The sequence below is a fragment of the Mustela nivalis genome, assembly GCF_964662115.1.
Source record: "Mustela nivalis genome assembly, chromosome: 6".
Lineage (NCBI taxonomy): Eukaryota > Metazoa > Chordata > Mammalia > Carnivora > Mustelidae > Mustela > Mustela nivalis.
In genome coordinates, this window is record NC_139025.1 from 151,574,726 (window position 1) to 151,593,629 (window position 18,904).

Genomic DNA, 18,904 nt, shown 5'->3' on the forward strand with positions numbered 1-18,904 from the left:
AGAAATCACGAGTAGATGGAGAGGCAGGAGAGAGAGAGAGAGGGAAGCAGGCTCCCTGCGGAGCAGAGAGCCCGATGCGGGACCCGATCCCCGGACCCTGAGATCATGACCTGAGCCGAAGGCAGCGGCTTAAACCACTGAGCCACCCAGGCGCCCCTAAAGTTTATTTTTATTTTCTTAAGTAATCCCTTTACCCAGTGTGGGGCTCAAGTTCACAACCCCAAGGTCACGAGTGGTATGTTTTTCTGACTGAGCCAGGCAGTTGTCCCAGGATAACTCATCTTTTAAAAAAATTGTCATATTTGAAAACACATTTTGTTTTTTTATTTGTTTGTTTGTTTATTTATCTGAGAGAGAGAGAGAGAGTATGGGAAGAGGTCAGAGGGAGAGAGAATCTCAGACAGACTCTGTGCTGAGTGTGGAGCCCTTTGTGCGGCTTGATCTCACAACCCTGAGATCATGACTTGAGAGAAAATCAAGAGTTGGATGCTTAACCCACTGAGCCACCCAGGCACTCCTAAGTTAACTCTTCTTTTATCCTCAGTTTTCTGGGTGTAAAGTGGGACTAGAAGATCATTTTCATCATTTGAACATTAAATAAGATAGCAGATGTTAATAGAGCCGTCGGATGACGAATGGCAAGTGGACAATGGATGTTAATAATTATTAAGAACAAGAAGTGGGTTCAAACTGATGTCCAAATGCTCAGAAAGTCAATCTGTCATTAGAGCTGAACCCTGGTCAATCACTTTGGTACAAATAAAACATGTCTACCAGCAAAGGCAAAATTGACTCCATTTAAAAACAAAAAACAAAAAACAACTACTGAAAAAACCGTGATCTTACTATTTTCTCCTTGACCTTCCCCATGAAGGAAGTGGTGGGTAGAAGGAGAAGGTTCTGTACAACCTTGCCAGGAAGGGAAGTGGCCCAGGAATATCAAGGCAAACCAGTGCACAGGCCACCCTGAGAGCTTCATTCTTCCCTGGGGTCACTTCCCAGAAGGACCTATGTGGGTTTGCTGGGAGGACACATCCATCCCAGCCCCCTTTGGGTCAGGTCAGGGGCTAAAGAAATGAGACTCTCCGCCTACCAACCCAATAGCTATGGACATCAGAGAGCCTGGCTTTCATTTTATTTTATTTATCTTTTTTTTTTTTTTTTTTTTTTTTTTAGAGAGCCTGGCTTTTAAAAAATGCAGCAGCTCTGTGTCACATAGGGTGTTAAGAAGAAATCTCATTCCCCCAAATTAAAAGTTTCTTCTGTGCAGAGAGGTTACCAGAGCCACTCAAGTCTTCCTGGGAGGTTTTTGGGGGAGTTCCCTTAAGAAATCCTGGACAGCTGCAGAGGCAGCCTTCTGAGTTGGTATGTGTGTCTACGCAGTGGGGGTGGGGAGACACCAGTTTTCCTGTTTGGACATTCTGCCTTGGCTCAAAAAAGAAAGGGACCATACTGTTGGTTCTATAGGTTCTTAGAGAGGAGATGGGCTGTTGTCAGTGTGGAGGTCCTGCAGGGGAAGGGCCAAGTGTGGGGACAACCTTAGCCTCTCTCCTCTAACTAGGGCTTCTACCTCCTCCCTCACTGATGCATTGTCTTTGGAGCTTTTGCCTTCTGTAGTTAATAATAGGGACACTGAAGGGACTCCATTTTTAGAAAGGCTCTGTCTCTGCTGTTTTTCTGCGAGGCCCCATTTATTCATGTTCTATATTTCACTTTGCATCTGAATAAACCAAAGAAACTATGTTCCCACTCCAAAGGGGGGGGATGCAAGAAAGTTCATCGTTTTCTGAGTTTGGTCCTCAGCCCCCAAACGCCTGATCACATCTAAAAAGTACTGGATCCCAAACGTTCCAGGACGTTAGGTTTGAACAAAGCCCATCTGATGCCGGCATTGACACCTCTTACCCTCCACGAGTTATGAAATAACACATGTTGTTCACCTGAAACTTGCCTTCGATCAGACCCTACCCTGGATTCCTGAAGGAACACGTACCCTGAACCGCTTTCCAATACTACCTCCTGAACCCAAGCACCGAAGAGGCTCCCTCTCCTTTCCTGACTCAGCCAGGCACTTTATCTGTTACACTTTGTCCCTTACTCTATTCGGTAAACTCTGTTCTCCCTTCCTCCTGGCTTGTGTTTGGTTTCTATCCTGCACATAGCCAGAGACCCTCTTGGCTGGTCCTGCGGGACCCTTCTGGGTCCTCAGATCTGGCATGCCTACATCAACCCAATGGTTTCAAGGACCCTTTGGGAATCTGTTGAGGCACTGAATCACCACTGGAAATGTGGTTTGTGTAAATCTGGATTGAATATAATGTTCTCTTAATGTAACCACATTCAAAAATACAATCATTAGCAATCATTTATATATGCACTCAAGTAATAAAAGAACATTTACCTAAAGGCTGCTACGGAGCCTGTCTTCAAGGTGCTGGAGCAGAAACGCTGCATGATTTGGCCACTCCCTCCTTCATCAGTTTGATCTGACATTCGATGCTAATCCCTCCTCCTGCCATGTAGGCATCTGCAAACACTTGCAGCCCCAAGATATGGCAGAGGGGTTAATGAAGCGAGCTCTGCAGCCAGACCATTCTACCCCTTCCAAACTGTGTGATTCTAGACAAGTCACTTTATTTTTTAAAAATATTTTATTTATTTATTTGTCAGAGAGCGAGAACAAGCAGGGGGAGCAGCAGGCAGAGGGAGAAGCAGACTCCCCACTGAGCAAAGAGCACAATGCGGGGCTCCATCCCAGGACCCCGGGATCATGACCTGAGCAGAAGACCCACGCGTAACCTATGGAGCTCCCCAGGCATCCCGACAAGTCACTTTAATTTACCTCTTTGTACCTCTTTTCCTGTAAATAAGGATTGAGGGATCTAGGGGGTTTTATGGAACTAAAGTGAGCTCAGAATGTAAACCATGAGAACAGTGCCTGCCTGACACTTAATAAATAATGATCATTCTTATCATCAGAACCTCCTTCCATCTGGAGACCTGACAATCCTACTTCTTCTTCCAGACCCTGCTGAAGTGTCATCCGCCGTGGGAAGCCTCCGCAGACCTCCCCTGGGCAGAGTCAGCACCCGCTCATTAATCCCACTCCTGTATTTTATATGTACTTTTATATGACCTTGATTACATGGAACTTCAGTCGTGTCCAATTTTCTGAATCAAAACAAAGGCTTCAAGGCCCGAGATAATCGGAAAAGAGAATAATCACTGTAGGAGAGAATCTTGCTTCTACAGAGAACAGCTCTCCAAAACACAGACCCTTCACTCCAGAGAACTAGTGGCTCCCAGAGGGGAGGTGGGTGGGGGGTTGGGAGCAATAAGGGGAAGGGCTCAAGAGGGCGCTATCCTGATGAGTGCGGGTGACGTAGGGAAGTGGTGAATCACTGTACTGCACGCCTGAAACTAACATCACACTGTATGTTAACTATACTGGAATCTAAAAAAAAAAAAGGAGAGTGAGAAAGAACACTAGAGCAGCTCACGAATGCATCTGAGTGTGTAACTAGTGAACTTGAACCGAGCTGCCTCGGTTCAAGGAGTGTTTTCAGGGTGGAGTACTTCCTGTCTTGGGCCTGCCTATTCCCAATTTGTCAACATCCTGCCTCCCAGCTCGCACCACTCACAGGGCCGCCCAGAGAATGATGCCTGAAACTGGCATTCCCACTCCCTGCGGAGGCCCCAGTCATGGGGAACCCCATTCAGCGCCACAAAGGGCTTCTGGGCCTTCCTTACAGCTGCTCCTTCTCCTTCTAGCATTTTCCAGCTCTCCCTTCTCCCTTTTGCTCAGCTGTTCTTCCTTCAATCTGCCTTCCTTCCTCCATCCCTACAGCCTTCTCCTCCAGAGATGGATTCCACGATTCCTCCAGGTGGCTGCTCAGCAGCTCAGACTTCCCTTTCCTAACACTGACTACATTTTATGGTGACTATTTCTCTGACTTTTCTGCCAAATCGTAGGTTTCACAAGCCTGGAAGACTAACCTCAGACTCTGTCCCCACGGGTAGGTGAAGAGCAGTAACTGCTGTTACGAGCAAACATGAATGAATGAATGAATGAATGAGGAATTAGTGCTCGGTGGTGGGCACTCACCTGTGTCACATTATCTTCCCAGGGATTTCTGTGCATCGTGGGCCTTAAAAAAGAGGAGCAGAAGAAGAAGAAGAGGAAAAAAAGCAGCAGCAGCAGCAGCAGCATCTCTCAAGGAAAGGAAAGAAACTGACTAGGAGAGCAATACTTGAATCGTTTAAAATTTCACACTAGATGGACGCCTGGGTGGCTCAGTCAGTTAAGCACGGCCTTTGGCTCAGGTCATGATCCCAGGGTCCTGGGATTGAGGCCCTCATCGGGCTCCCCGCTCAGTGGGAAGCCTGCTTCTCCCTCTGCCTCCCTTTCCCTCTCTGTGCCAAATAAATAAATAAAATCTTTAAAAAATAATCAATAAAATTTCACATTAGAGATTCTCAGCATCTGAGAGTTTTCTCCCACTCCCCTCAAAATCCAACCCTTCCCACCTGAACATGTTTTAAAAGGAAGAAAGAGAGAAGGAAAAATAGAGAGAGAAAATACTTTAATGTTAAAATGTTAAGTATGGTTTTCTCTAAACCTGTGTTGACTGACACAAAGACCACTAGCCCCAGAGGACACCGACAATTAGGAAGGAGGCTAGTTCAGACTGAGATGTACTGCAAATACAAGACATGTTGCAGGGGCCCCTGGGTGGCTCAGATCTCATGATCTCAAGGTCCTGGGATCAAGTCCCACGTCAGACTCCCAACTCAGTGGGGAGTCTGCTTCTTCTTCTCCCTCTACCCCTTCCCCTGCTTGTGCTCTGTCTCTCTCTCAAATGAATAAATAAAATCTTTAAAAAAAAAAAAGTCATATTCTAGATCTTGAAGACTTAGCATGAAAAAGGAGTTTAAACTATTGGCTGTTTGATTACAATGTGAAATGATAATTCTTCTTCTTCTTCTTCTAATGAAGTAGGCTCCATATCCACATGGGGCTTGAACCCAGGACCCTGAGATCAAGAGTCACGTGCTCCACTGACTGAGCCAGCTGGGCGCTAGTAATTCTGATATATTCTGATATATTCAGATATATTCTGATATATTCAGTTAAGTGAAGTGAAGTTTGATTTCACTTGTTGCTTTTCACTTGTTTTTAATAGGCCACTAGGTGACTTAAAATGGCCTTTATGGGTATGTAGAGGTTAGTTTTCAAGTGAGGTCAGGTGACTACCTCCTTTCTGCTCAGAGCTGCTTTTTCTGTCCTTTCCTGGTTTGCTACATGCCCTTGAACCCTGGCATTTTCTCCACTGCTTTTGGTGTGACCTCTGGAGCTGGCACATTGGTGTGGCAATAGGGTCTGCTGCCTGCGTCCTGACCTTGGGTCCTGTTTGCCTAGTTACCACAGCTCTCAGTTTCTGTCTCAGGCCCTGGCCTGTGACCTGACCATAACACTACACAGTTCCCTTTGGGCTATGGTTTGGTTTTGGTTTTCTCTGTGTTCCCTGCACGTGGGATTTGGCAAAAAGAAATGAGATCTGTTCTTTAGGCAGTTATTTTTGAAATCACCTACCAGAAAATATTGATGGGCAGCTGGGTGGCTCAGTTGGTTAAAGGTCTGCCTTCATTTAGCTCAGGTCATGATCCCCGGGTACCTGGGATCGAGCCCCATATCGTTGTCATAGGCCTCGTCTGCTTTTCCCTCTCCCTCTGTCAGTCCCCCTGCATATGCTCTCTCTCTCTCACTCTCTGACAAATAAATGAGTAAAATCTTAAAAAAAGAGAAAATATTGATAGATGAAGAATACATCATAAAATGCCTCAAGTCCATCGCTGCAAAAAACAACTTCGAACATATGCAGATTTCCCTCCTCTTCTCTTGAATTAAGGGAAGATTGATTCTCCCAGAAAGCAACCATTTGGGTAGAGGGTTGGGTGAATCAGGTAGCCACACACCTGCCCTGGGTCTTCAGCTTTAACTCTCTTGGCCATGTCCAATCAGTTCTCTCGCTGCAGAAAGGTCAACTCAGTCCTCTGGCTCAATCTTTTTCTATGTCAAGTTAGGCTTCCTCAGCGATGCCAACTTTAAAAGTCCATATGCTTATTCATGTGAGTGGGAAGGAGAATAACTCTAAATAAACACAAGATCTTCAGCACACACATGTCTTCCAAGTCTTTCTTCCTTTCCTGGGTGCCAAGAGAAGTACCCCTCCTCCCTTTCAGTAGTGTCAACATTTCCGCCTGTCTGTGGGATAGGGCTTGGAAGTACTGGGGCTTTGGAGTGATGTGACCTGGTTTTAAATCCTGGCTCCATCACATAATAACAGTGTGATTTGGGGCAAGTAACTTTTCTGAGCCTCAGTTTTCTCCTCTGCATATTGGGGACAACAGAGTCTTCTGGAAAACACCTGGCCCAGAGCAGCTGTTTATTACCATATGCTTGCGTCATACCCCACTGAACTGGGGCTTCACTCCTCCCTTTCCTGCCAGTATCTACAACCGTTGGCTTTGCCTTAAAAAATACTGCATATACATCTGTGTACACATAGGTACCTCTCCTGACTTTTAGAAAGAAAAATAAGCCCCACTTGACTCTTTGGTTAATGTCTGACTTTCCCCTTCATTGCATAGTCAGATCTCAGATTACAGGTAGTTTACTGCTGTCCCGTTCTTTCCTTCCTTTCTTCCCAGCCATGTGTCTGTCATCTGCTCTGACACTCACTAGAGTGATTCTCAAGGTACCGTTTCAGCAGTGACCAGTGGGTTGGCCAATCCAGCGGTTTCCTGCGGTTCCCATTCCTCCTGACTTCACTCAGCGCTCACCGCTCCTTCTTTGGATGCTCTTCTCTTCCTGCGATGACCACCAAAAGTTCCCCAGCCAGGCGGAGGATCCGTGACCTTATAAACTCATCCTCCCTTCCTCTACTCTCTGGCCAGCCCCTCTTTCAAATGCTCAGCCAGCTGGCCACTTGTTCCCTCTCCTCAGACCTCCCACCAGCCCCTGCACGCCGCCCCTCCCCCATGGGTGGCATTCCTTCTCGGTGGCCTGTGGTTACTTTGGAGCCCAGAGCCCAGAGCCTGCACCTGCAGCCACACCACAGTCGACTCCTCCCCTCCAGCTCACAAGCGGAAGTGGCTTCCCAGCTAAAGCCGGACCCTCCACCTCTGCCCTAGAGCCCTCCCGTCTGCCTTCTGGGCTGCTTTAGGGGAAAAAAACAGATCATCAGCGATTTGCCTTCAGCTTCTCCCACTCCGCAGTGTCCTCCCCATAGCATAGCATTTAGGATCTCACCCATCTTTAAAAAAAATTTTTTTTCCCCTCACCCTCACTTCCCCCTCTAGTTACTGCCTATCTCCCCTCCTCCATTTTAGCCCAAGCTCTTGAAATCAAGCCTGCGCTCTCTGCTTCCTCCTTTTGCTCTCCATTCTGGTTTCTGCCTTAAGGCTCTGCCAAGGGCTCCCTCCATGCCTTGAATTCTAAGTGTTTTATTGGGATGTGGATTCCCTTAACAATGAGGGTGATGATAGAATGGTCTCTGTGAGACACCTGCAGAGGGCCTATGGCTTCTGCAAATTAGCCAAGGTCGCCTGGCAGCGGTTTTGGAAGCAGGCAGTTAGGCTCAGAGTCTGAGCTCTTGCCACACTGTACTCCATGCTTGAAACCGGACGGCCTGTGTACCTAGCAGTCAACACGGTGCCTTGCGCCTAGTTGGAGACAGATCAGCATGTCTGAGTGAATAAACACATTCTGCCATCACGGCTCAGGTTCTTTGTCTCTTGTTCTTAGAACAGCCCACTGATCACAGGTTCTTAAAAAGTGCAGGGGCTGGGACGCCTAGCTGACTTGCCTAGCATGGAACTCCTGATCTCAGGATTGCGAGTTAGAGCCCCACATTGGGTGTTGAGATGACTTAAATAAAACAAAACAGGGGCGCCTGGGTGGATCAGTGGGTTAAAGCATCTGCCTTCGGCTCAGCTCATGATTCCAAGGTCCTGGGATCAAGCCCTGCAGCGGGCTCTCTGCTCAGCGGGGAGCCTGCTTCCCTTTCTCTCTCTCTGCCTGCCTCTCTGCCTACTTGTGTCTACTACTACTGTCTGTCCAATGGATAAATAAAAAATCTTAAAAAATAAAATAAAATAAGATAAAACAAAACAAAAAAAGCCTTAAAAAAAAGGTGCAGAGGCTGATGTTTACGTCTATTTTTCTGAAAAAAGACCCAGTTTCATGACTTTTTCAAAGAAGTCTGACTCCCCACCCCCAAAGTTGATAACTTCTGGATTCATTCATTCCTCTGTCTTCTGTCTTATTTTCCCCAACCCCCCCTTACATCCTGTACTCTGACGTTAGATGGCTAGATTGTCGATGTTTTATTTTAATTCTGTCGCTGATAAAAAAAAAAAAACTTCCCTGCACCCAAAGTGGCCTTGAGTGCCTCCTCAGCTGGCTGCCTCCAAGATATAAACCAGATACTTCAGCCCAATGGCTAAGTCTTTAAGTAATCAAGCCCCAGAGCATGTTACAAGTATGAGCCTCCGTTTTTCTCCGACCTGAGTCTTCTAGTCTTCTGTTCTGGTCAAACTGAAGTGTTGTACCTTAAAAACTTATTCTGACCTACCTTTCAGGAGTGAGTTCAACAGTGATGTGCTACATTCCTGATCTAAGCCAGGACTTTGCCTGGGGCTAAGAGTGTGAGGACGACTACCACACACAGTCCTTTCTTTTGAGAACCTATCCGGTTTGGGAGACATACGTGAAAACAAAATCCCCAAAGTATGGGGCAACAAACTTGTGGGAGTTCTTCCTGCTCAGAGGTGGGGTGGAGCTGACCTAAATTTAGGAGACTTTCTCTAAGCTAGACATGTCTGTATTCTTTACGTGTTTCTTTTATGACAAGCATGCCTTAGTTTTGTAACCAGAAAAAAGGTCTTATTGGGTAAAGACTGTGATTAATTCAATTCTGAGCACCTGATTGCCAAGGGGGGAAAACCCATAACTGTCCCAGAATTAGTAAAATTAGGGGCGTCTGGCTGGTTGGGTTGGTGAAGCATGTGACTCTTGATCTTGGATTGTGAGTTCGATTGTGATGGAGGTAGAGATGACTTAAATACATTAATAAAAATTAAAAAAAAAAAAGGATTAGTGAGATTAATGAGGAAAGGACAATCAATCAATGCAAAAATGGGCAAAAGCTAAGAATTTCCCAGATGAAACATTTATGGTCAATAAGTATAGGAGGACCTGTTCAATCTCATGAATCATCAGGAAATACAAATTGAGACCACAATGAGATTTCATTTGATACCCATGTTAAAAGTGGTGAAAATTAAGAAATCTGACAATCCCAAGTGCCGGAGAGGATGTGGAGCGGTAGGGCCCCATATACGATGTTGCTGAAACTGTGAATTGGTAAAAAGCACTTTGGTAAACAGTCTGGAATTATCTCGCAGAGCTGAAAGTCGACGTAGCCTTTGACCCAGCATCTCTGCTCCTGTATTAATACACGGGAGAAATTCTTACACTTGTGCACCAGTGGGCTTTACACGAATTTTCTTAGCAGCACTTTTGCAACAGCAAAAACCTGCAACAGCCCAAACGCTCATTATCAGCACATTGGCTGTATTAGTTTGAGCTCCTCAAAAGCAGAGACTGGGTCAAGGACTTGGGTGCAGGCTGTTTATTCGGGATGTGATCTCAGGCAGCGGGAGTGAAGGACAGGAGGATGAGGCAGAGGAGGAAGAAGAGCTGACTCAGAGCATGTGGTTCCACAGACGCCTCTAGGAAGCATACAAAGTGCCTTCCAGAACTGCCCTCTGAAGGATGGGAGCCTGGGGCTTTTATCCCTTGGCATGAATCCCGCATTAGTTGAGGGTTAACTCTCCTTACTATCAGGCTGTGGCTGAAGGGATGCTGAGAAGCTCTCCTAGCAGAAAGGGCCTGGGCCCGAAACTGGAGAAACCCAAGGCCTAACAGTAGGAATTGTCAGTGTTTGGGAGCTCCCAGGAAACTGGCCACGATGTATTTGGCTAAAATCAGAGGTGAGCCAAGGGGAAAATACAGTGTACTAAGGGCCTCTGCTGCAAGGGGCAAAGTAGTATTAGTGTAATCACATTCTAGAATAACCTGTAACGGCCACAGTAAATAAACTCAGCTACTCGCAGCATGCCCGAGATAAATCTTAGCAATATCACATGGAAAGTGAAAAAGAAGTCCCAGGATAGGGGCACCTGGGTGACTCAGCCGGTTAAGCATCTGCCTTTGGCTTGGGTCATGGTCCCAGCGTCCTGGGATTGAGTCCTGTGTTGGGCTCCCTGCTCAGCAGGGGGGCCTGCTTCTCTCTCGGCTCCTCCCCCTGCTTGTGCTCTCACTCCCTCTGTCAAATAAATAAATAAAATCTTAAAAAAAAAAAAAAAAAAAAGAAAGAAGTCCCAGGATATTATGTAGGGAATGATGCTCTTTAATAAAGAAAGCAACTAAAATACATGTGTTGGGACTATGTTTGTAGGCTCACATACACAAATATATACTTACATGTATATGCAAATACATAGACATACACACAGTTCTAGAAATTAAACTTTTCTGTTTACTTGAATTCTAAGGGAAAAAAAAACTCTACAGGAATATTAAAAGAACATATAAGGAAATTCTGAAAATTAATGAGAAAAAGATAAAAAACTAATAGAAAATGGGCAAAAAGATATGAACAGATATTTCACAAGAGGAAATGTATATAGTTAGTAAAGATACATAAACACATTCAATCTCAACTTTTTTTTTTAAAAAAAGCAAGACTTTTAAAATTTTATAAAGCTAGGGTCATTTTTTATTTTTATTTATTTTATTTTATTTTTTTAAAGATTTTATTTATTTATTTGACAGGCAAAGATCACAAGGAGGCAGAGAGGCAGGCAGAGAGAGAGAGAGAGAGGGAAGCAGGCTCCCTACTGAGCAGAGAACCCGATGCGGGACTCGACCCCAGGACCCTGAGATCATGACCTGAGCCGAAGGCAGCAGCTTAACCCACTGAGCCACCCAGGCGCCCGCTAGGGTCATTTTTTAAATTGAAGTACAGTTGACACACTGAATATTACATTTGGTTTCAGGTGTACAACACAGTGATTTGACAAGTCTGTTCCTTATGCTTGGCTCACCATGCAAGTGTTGTTACCATCTGTCACCACATAAAGGCCACTACCATACTATTGACTACATTCCCTACCCTGTACCTTTCATCCTTGTGACTTATTTATCCCATAACGGGAAGCCCGTGTCTTCTATTCCTTTCATCCGTTTTGTTCTCCTCCCACCCCCTCCCTGCTGGCAACCTTCCATTCTCTGTATTTACCGGTCTGTTTCTGCTTTTTGTTTGTTCATTTGTTTTGTTTTGTTTTTTCCTTTAAGATTGCACATATCCATGAAATCAAAGCTAGGGCAATTTAAAAAATTGATTTAAAAAAATATTTTCTTGGGGCGCCTGGGTAGCTCAGTGGGTTGAGCCTCTACCTTCGGCTCAGGTCATGATCTCGGGGTCCTGGGACCGAGACCCATATCGGGCTCTCTGCTCAGCAGGGAGCCTGCTTCTCCCTTCTCTCTCTGCCTGCCTCTCTGCCTACTTGTGAGCTCTTTCTCTGTCAAATAAATGAACTCTTAAAAATTTTTTTTTCTAGCTAAAAATAGTTTTAGAAGCCAGAAAATGATAAACACAAGATTAAGCATTGGGGGTCAGGGTGTGGGGGATATATGTCAGTTGTCAATACAAGTTTTCAGGCTGGATGATTAGTAATACAAGAGAGACACACGCGAACCAATGAACATAGGATTCTGACCCATGGATTATATTTTAAGATATTATTTATATGGGGGTGGGGCAGAGGGAAAGGGAGAGAGAAGCAGGCTCTCCCCTGAGCAGGGAGCTGGATTCCAGGCTCGATCCCAGGACGCCAAGATTATGACCTGAGCCGAAGGCAGAGGCTCAACCCACTGAGCCACCCAGGTGTCCCAAACCCATTTCTGCACATCTTGAGATCCAGGAAATAAGATTATACGGTGTGATAAATGTATTCATAGGTACCTATAAGATACACTGGTAACATGAAGGAGCTGGGAGGAGATGTTCCTTCCCACTTGGGAAAGCCAGGGGAGTTTGACCAAAGAGGTGATCCCTAAGAGGTCTAGAAGAATAAAGAGGAAATTGCCAAATTCTGGGGAAGGGGGGAGGGCATGGGAAGGCCCTTGCAGTGGTTAGAGCAGCATGAACAAGCATACCTATCCGACCAGTAAACTGCAGTACGGGCAGAAGAGGAGAGTGGGAGAGGTAGAGGCACGTGATGGACAGAGAAGATAAGAAAAGATGCACGGTGAGGAGCTTAGACAGTATTCCACACTGTGGGCAAATAAGAGCTTTGGAGGACTTTAAGCAGGGTACTGACATGATTCATTTCAAGAAGCTCCTCCCCACCGAGAGCAGAACTGGCTGGGCTGCTGGAGGGAGGAAGGTATTATGATCTTTGTCCAGGTGAGAGATACACACAGCCTAATTTATTCAGGAGCTCAGATGTGTGTTGGGGGGGGGGAGGGGGCTGTGTGGTTTAAATTGAGAGGTTTTTAAGATATAGAAAGGGCAGAATTTTATTTCCCTGCTCTCCCCCATTGTTTCTTTATAACACTTATCATTCCTTGATATATTTGCTTATCTATGGTCTGTCTCCCCCCACCGGGATGTAACCTGCAGGATGGCAAGAATGTTAATTTTGTTCTCTCCTCAATCCCCAGGGCCTAACAGTTCCTGGAACATGATAGGTACTAAGCAATTATTTGTTGAACGCATGCAGTTTAGTGAGGAAGGAGAAATATAGGGTAATAGCCAATAGGGGAAGAATTTCCAGAGCTCTAGTCTAATTTAGTTCCTGTATCTCCTATTAATCTCTTTCAGAGCTCCGTCTCCAGCTAAGTATTTGGCCAAAAAATAAAATGCACCTGCTTCTGCCTCTCATCCTTGTCTCAGTCTGAGTTGATGATCTTTTCTGTTCCCTCCACCTACCTTACCTACTCTCCAGCTACCTTCACTTATTCTCTCTGGAACCCTGGTTTCTGGATTCCCTGAAGCTCCTTGGCCATACGCTTAGACAGTTCTCGCATTGTTCTATGACCACACACCTGCTAGATATTCTGCCTTTGTCTTTCCAGATCTACCCTCTGTCCTTTTCCAGCAGCTGGCCTTGAAGGACACTGTCATCTCGGCTTAGTTCCCCTGGGCTTCTTTTTGGGTTCAGCCAGTGGGGGAGTTTCCACAGGAGACCTGAGGGCAGGAGAGAGAGGTAGGGTTGATTTTCTGCAAGTTCCTAGGGGCTCTCTCTTTCCCGAAGCTATTGTTCTCACTTAGCCTATGGCTGATAATGGCTTCTCAGCAGATGTGAGCCCTAGGGTGCTTCACTATCCCTTGTTGGTTTCCCCCAGCCCTGCTGGCCTCTTTGTACACTATCCCTTCTTCAACTCTCTTCAGTTACACATTTTGAGCAGGCCATCTGTTTCCTGCTGATCTTGACTGATACAAAAGCAAAAATACAGAATTGTATCTTTTTTGAAAAGTTGAGCTATGATTCACAAAATTCACCCTTTTAAAGTTTACAGTTCAGTTTCAGGCTCTTAGTGTAGTAGAACAAATTGTATCTTTTTCCAAATAATCTGTAATCAGATGTTTTCCAAGTTACTCCTTTCTGTTTACTCAGTGGTAAGTTACACAATGTTACATACCATAAGTTGCTCCAACTTTCATGACCGCAAATAAGGGTATATTAAATATTGTACATGTGGCCATTCTCTTGGGGGGAGGGTTATCTCCCAAAGAAAATTTCCAGGAGTGGTATTGATGAGTCAAAAGGGCCCCATCTCTTTTAAGGCTCTTCAGAAGTATGATTAATCGTTTCTTAAAGGGATGATACCAATTCACATCGCCACAGTTTTCTCTGAATGTCCCAATTACATCATCTCAGTAGCACTGGAAAGTGTATAAGGTATGTGTATTTTGCTAGTGCAGTATGCAATGTTACCATTTGAAGTTCTTTGATAGCCATACCAACCCTAAGTCATTTAAAGCCATGTTTAGCTAAATGGGAACGGAGGGACAGTGACTTTGAGAGGATTATAAAATGGATAAATATGGAAGAAGAAGGTTAAAATATATGCACAAAGAGTTGGCCATACTGGTCTATGAGCATTAATGGCTCTCTTTTAATGGACTCTCTGGAATCAACACTTTTTATTCCCTCCAATTAAACATATTGACTATACTATACTACCCATGACCTACTGAATGCTTTCATCTCTGGAATTCCTACACACTTCTTCCTACCAATTGAGTTAAATGCCTAACAAGAGTCTATTGTGTTGGGTCCCAAACTTCCTTATGACAGTTGTATGCCAGAGTGTAATTAATTTAAGTTACACAAACTGATGAAACATAAGCATGAAAAGAAAGAGTTGTTTCTATGAAATGTCAGTTGAATGCTCTGGAAGTATTAGCTAACAACCAGTTGAAAATTACTGTCAAACCAGATGTGGGTGAGACAATTACAAAGGATTTTTTTTTTTTTTTTTTAAAGAATCAGCCTTCATGTATACTGCTTTGCAAGAAGTTTTAAGTCCTTAGACAACTTTAGAAACAAATTGCAAAGCACAGAAAATACACTGTGGATAGGATTTATGTAAGAAAGGGCCCAAGAACACTCTAATCGGCACTCTTGCTCAAAGAAAAATTTTGGCCTTACATCAGAAGAATGGCAAATAGGTGTTCTTTATAGGTTTTAAGGGACAATGAGATGGGAAGGTATGGATTTGCCATTTTTTATAATTCACTGCATTAATATACTCTTCTGCTCAACTGCCTAACTATCGGGTCAGATCCAATTTGTTTGGGTGGGAATAGATCCTATTCCCTATTTTTTTTTTTTTTAATAGGAGGGCAGGTAGGAGAGAATTTGTCTTGGACTCACCTAACTGGTGAATTCAGATCTGCCTGCCCTCATAGTGCAATCTTCTCTATCAGAACACAGTGAAAGTTGCTAGGCCCCTGCAAGGGGGAAGTTGGAGTTTTGGAGGAGATAATTTAAATTCAGGGAACACTAAAAAGCCTACCAGTCATCAGCCAGGCCACATTCTTGAGTTCAGCTCAACTGGTGATAGAGTTTAGTTTCATTTTCTCATTGGTTCTAGACTTAGAAGAAAGGGATGATACTTACTGTCACTATCATATTCCAACAGTGGTGGGTAAGATAGCCTCCGCATACTGTCACAATCAAGATACATTACTTTCCTTTTTATTTTAGTTCATGATTCTGTTCATTCAAATGACAAGTTGTCTCTGGTTTACAGGTGGTAATCCGGCCTTGTCTGAAATTCCTAGGACCTGAGCTGAAGGCAGTCTGCCTCTCAAGCTAAACAAAGAAGAAAACGTTTATGGTTCCTGAGAAACACTGATATCAGGAAATATTTGCTTAGAAGGGAAGAGGAACCCAACCTGGCTTGTGTCAACCCTTCTCTCCCTGCCCACTCCATATCCTGAGAGAGTCTTGACTGTCCTATTGATTTCTGGGGCATGTAGATATGGCAAACTTAAGGTCACAAACTATATGGCTATTTAAATGAGAACTGTAAACATGGCAGGGAATACTCTTGCCTCTCTTTGATGTCCTTTGAGGCATTTTGTAACTCTATACTGGCTCATAAAATCAATGTAGCAGATCCTGACCAGTGTTGGGAAAGAAATAAAAATAATCAAGCTGAAAGGATCAGCGAGCAGTACGTAAGAGTAATACTTCATGAAACTTCTGTCTCAGAGGAGTATTTATGTACATGCATGTGTATATTCTGGGTTGAGATGTGCAATAGATTTTGTAAAGGGGGTCACAGTCAAAAAAGTTTGCCAAGAATATTATTCAGCAATTAAAAAAAAAAAGAAGGAAATCTTGCCATTTTTGACAACATAGATGGATCTCAAGGGCATTATGCTACATGAAATTAGTCAGACAAAGACAAATATTGTATGACCTCACTCATCTGTGGAACCTAAAAAAAGCCAAACTCATAGAAAGTTGTAAAAAAAAAAAAAACAACAAAACACAAAACACTGGTTTAAGGTGCACATTTCTTCTTTCTCTCATCCCCACTCTTTGCTAATCGGTTCTTTCTGAAACTCTGGTGCCTTGTGAATAAAAATTGTAGTAGTTATCAGGTAGAGAAGCAGGGGCCAATTCTCATTCTGTAGAGTTAGAATGCAAAACCTGTTGCCCCTACCTCACTGCTCTGATTCAATCAAAAATCCAAATATCATTAAGTTAGAAGGGCTGAGATCCAGAACCTCGTTAAGGAAGAGTTTACAGGAAAATTTACTTTGAAATTTATCACCTGCACAGTTCAAGCTCCAAGGGTTCTTCTCAACCGCAAATTACAAAGGGTTTAGCTTGGCATTCAGGACCATGGCCCCATCTTATTTTTCCAGACTGAGTCTCCTGCTTTTCACCTCAAATCCTATACTTCAATCAAACTGACCTCTGGTGTTCTGTGAACACTCCATCCATTTTTTATTTTGTGTCCTTGATTGTAGGGTTCCTCCAGCTGAGGGCTGCCTCCCCAGTTAGCCCATCCCTGCTGACCTAAGTCCCTTTCATCTTTCAAAGACCCATTCACAATTTCCTTTCTTCCTGATTTTTTTAAAAGATTTAATTTATTTATTTGACAGAGAGAGATCACAAGTAGACAGAGAGGCAGGCAGAGAGAGAGAGAGAGGGAAGCAGGCTCCCTGCTGAGCAGAGAGCCCGATGCGGGACTCGATCCCAGGGACCTGAGATCATGACCTGAGCCAAAGGCAGAGGCTTAACCCACTGAGCCACCCAGGTGCCCCTCTTCCTGATTTTTTAAAGGAGGCTCCATGCCCAACGTGGGGCTTCAACTCAAGACACTGAGATTGGGAATCCCATGCTCTGTCAACTGAGCCAGCCAGGTGCCCCTCCTCTCTTAATTCTTAATATCTCTTTTCAACTCCATAAAGATCTCTTTAAAAATACCCTTCTTAAAAATACTTTAAAATGTAATTTATTCCTGAGTTAAAGAGAAATATTAATGTACTGTGAAAATAAGAAGATGAAGAAGTCACAGAAGGAAATAAAAACCCAATTTATCTAGGAATGATATCTATGTGTGATATGCATAGTATATTTATATATTACAAGCTAGTATTATAACATCTTACAATGTACTTTTCAATTACAAATATTTCCCATGTCATTAATCTTTTCCTTCAACACGATTTTTAACGGTTACAGATAAACTAGAAATTATTTAACAATCATAACATTGGATACTTTGTTTTCACATATGGTGGTATATTTGGGGGCATATAAATGGGGAAGTATCCAGGGTACAACGACAGATTTCCTGAAATAGCAGAATAGAATTTTGGGAATAGAAAATTGGGGCCAATAGGACAATTAAGAGAAATGTAAGTTTCCCTGTGAATCTTTGGAAATACTGGCAGGTATGCTGGCTTTCCCCACTCTAAGTAAAATAGTGGTTTGAGCCAACTGCACTTAAGTTTTAAAGGACAGTAACTCCAGAAGGCCTACGGATGACTTTGGGTTGATCCTAGGCAGCTGATTCAGGGCAACATGGAGGACCAGTATGTATGCCTCCCCATCTCAAAGTATTTCCATCTTTACACATCCTTTAATTCTTGTAGGAAGAGCTGAGTCTCTTCTCTGATTTCTTCCTCCCCCTCCACCAGTCCTATTTAATCATTGTCCTTTTCTGAGATCTTGCACCATTAATTATTGCATATTCCATTCTCCCGTCTCAGCTCCTTTATTGGAGAGCTCCACCTCATACTGGGGTGCGGGCGTGGGGGATAAAGAAATCACTTCTCTCCTTTGCTCTTACTACCCCTCCAGCTACAGGCCTGTCCGGCTCACGGCCAAACTTCTGAAAAGATCAGCCTCTAATGCTTTCATTGCTTCACGCACTTCTCATCCAAGGGCTCAACTCAGCTCACTGCCTGGCGCACAGCGGGCCCTGGCTCAAAGTTAGTTCCTCCCCTCTTGCAAACTGGCATCTCTTTCCTGGTTCTTCAGAAGGAATTTCTCCGTGGTCAGCAGTGGGTGTCCACTGTCAGACGCCAGGCCCTCGCCTCTGCGCTCCCACACCCTGACCTGGCACCTTAAGCCCGCCTGCTTCCAGGTGCACTGGGTTCTTGGAAGGTCCTGCTGGTCGCCCTCCTGGCCTTCTGCCCGCCTCTCTGCGTTCTCACCTTGCACGGTCAGAGCTCCCCCGTCACTCGAGAGCTCTCCCCGGCTACGCCCCGGGAGGCCCCGGCTCTCGGTGGTCAACTCTGCTCACTGCGGGTCTCTCGGTTCTCCCAGAGGCGACACGTCAGAGTGCCCCCCGCCTCCAAGCCCGCGAGCAAGTCCCCAAGGCCGGCAATGACCAAACACTGAGGGCGCACCCACCGAGCGCCGGGCCCGCGCCACCTCGGCTTCCTTCCACCGGGCAGCCTCTCGCTAGGCCCCACTACGTGCCCAGCTAAGTGACGAGCTCGCCGTCCCGGCTCCCGAGGCGCCCGCCGTCCGCTGGGACGAGTCGGCCGGGAGGCAGCTCGGGTCCCTCTAGCGGGAGACGGCGGCCCCTGCCCGAGGCCCCCGCCCGGGAGGCGCGGCGGAGGACCCGCGGCCCAGGGCGCAGGGAGCGGCCGCCCGGCCGGAGCCGCGGCGCCCGGGTGTTCCGCGGGGCGGGCGGGGCGGGGGCTGGGCCCGGCCCCGGCGCGCGGGGTCGGGGGTCCAGCCCTGAGCGGCGCCGCCCCCGCCCCGCCCGCCCCGCCCCGCCCCGCCGCCGCCGTCG

The 18,904-nt window shown here is 45.3% G+C and overlaps 1 long non-coding RNA gene across 1 annotated transcript; it reads right to left on the reverse strand.

The window, feature by feature from the left end:
* Positions 1 to 11,560: 11,560 nt before the first annotated feature.
* On the reverse strand, positions 11,561 to 18,443 carry LOC309867388. The gene is made up of 3 exons (XR_014313143.1): positions 18,318 to 18,443; positions 15,259 to 15,453; positions 11,561 to 13,319 (listed from the first exon to the last, which is right to left on the reverse strand). It is a non-coding gene; the product is annotated as an uncharacterized lncRNA (long non-coding RNA).
* Between the last annotated feature and the right edge of the window lie 461 nt (positions 18,444 to 18,904).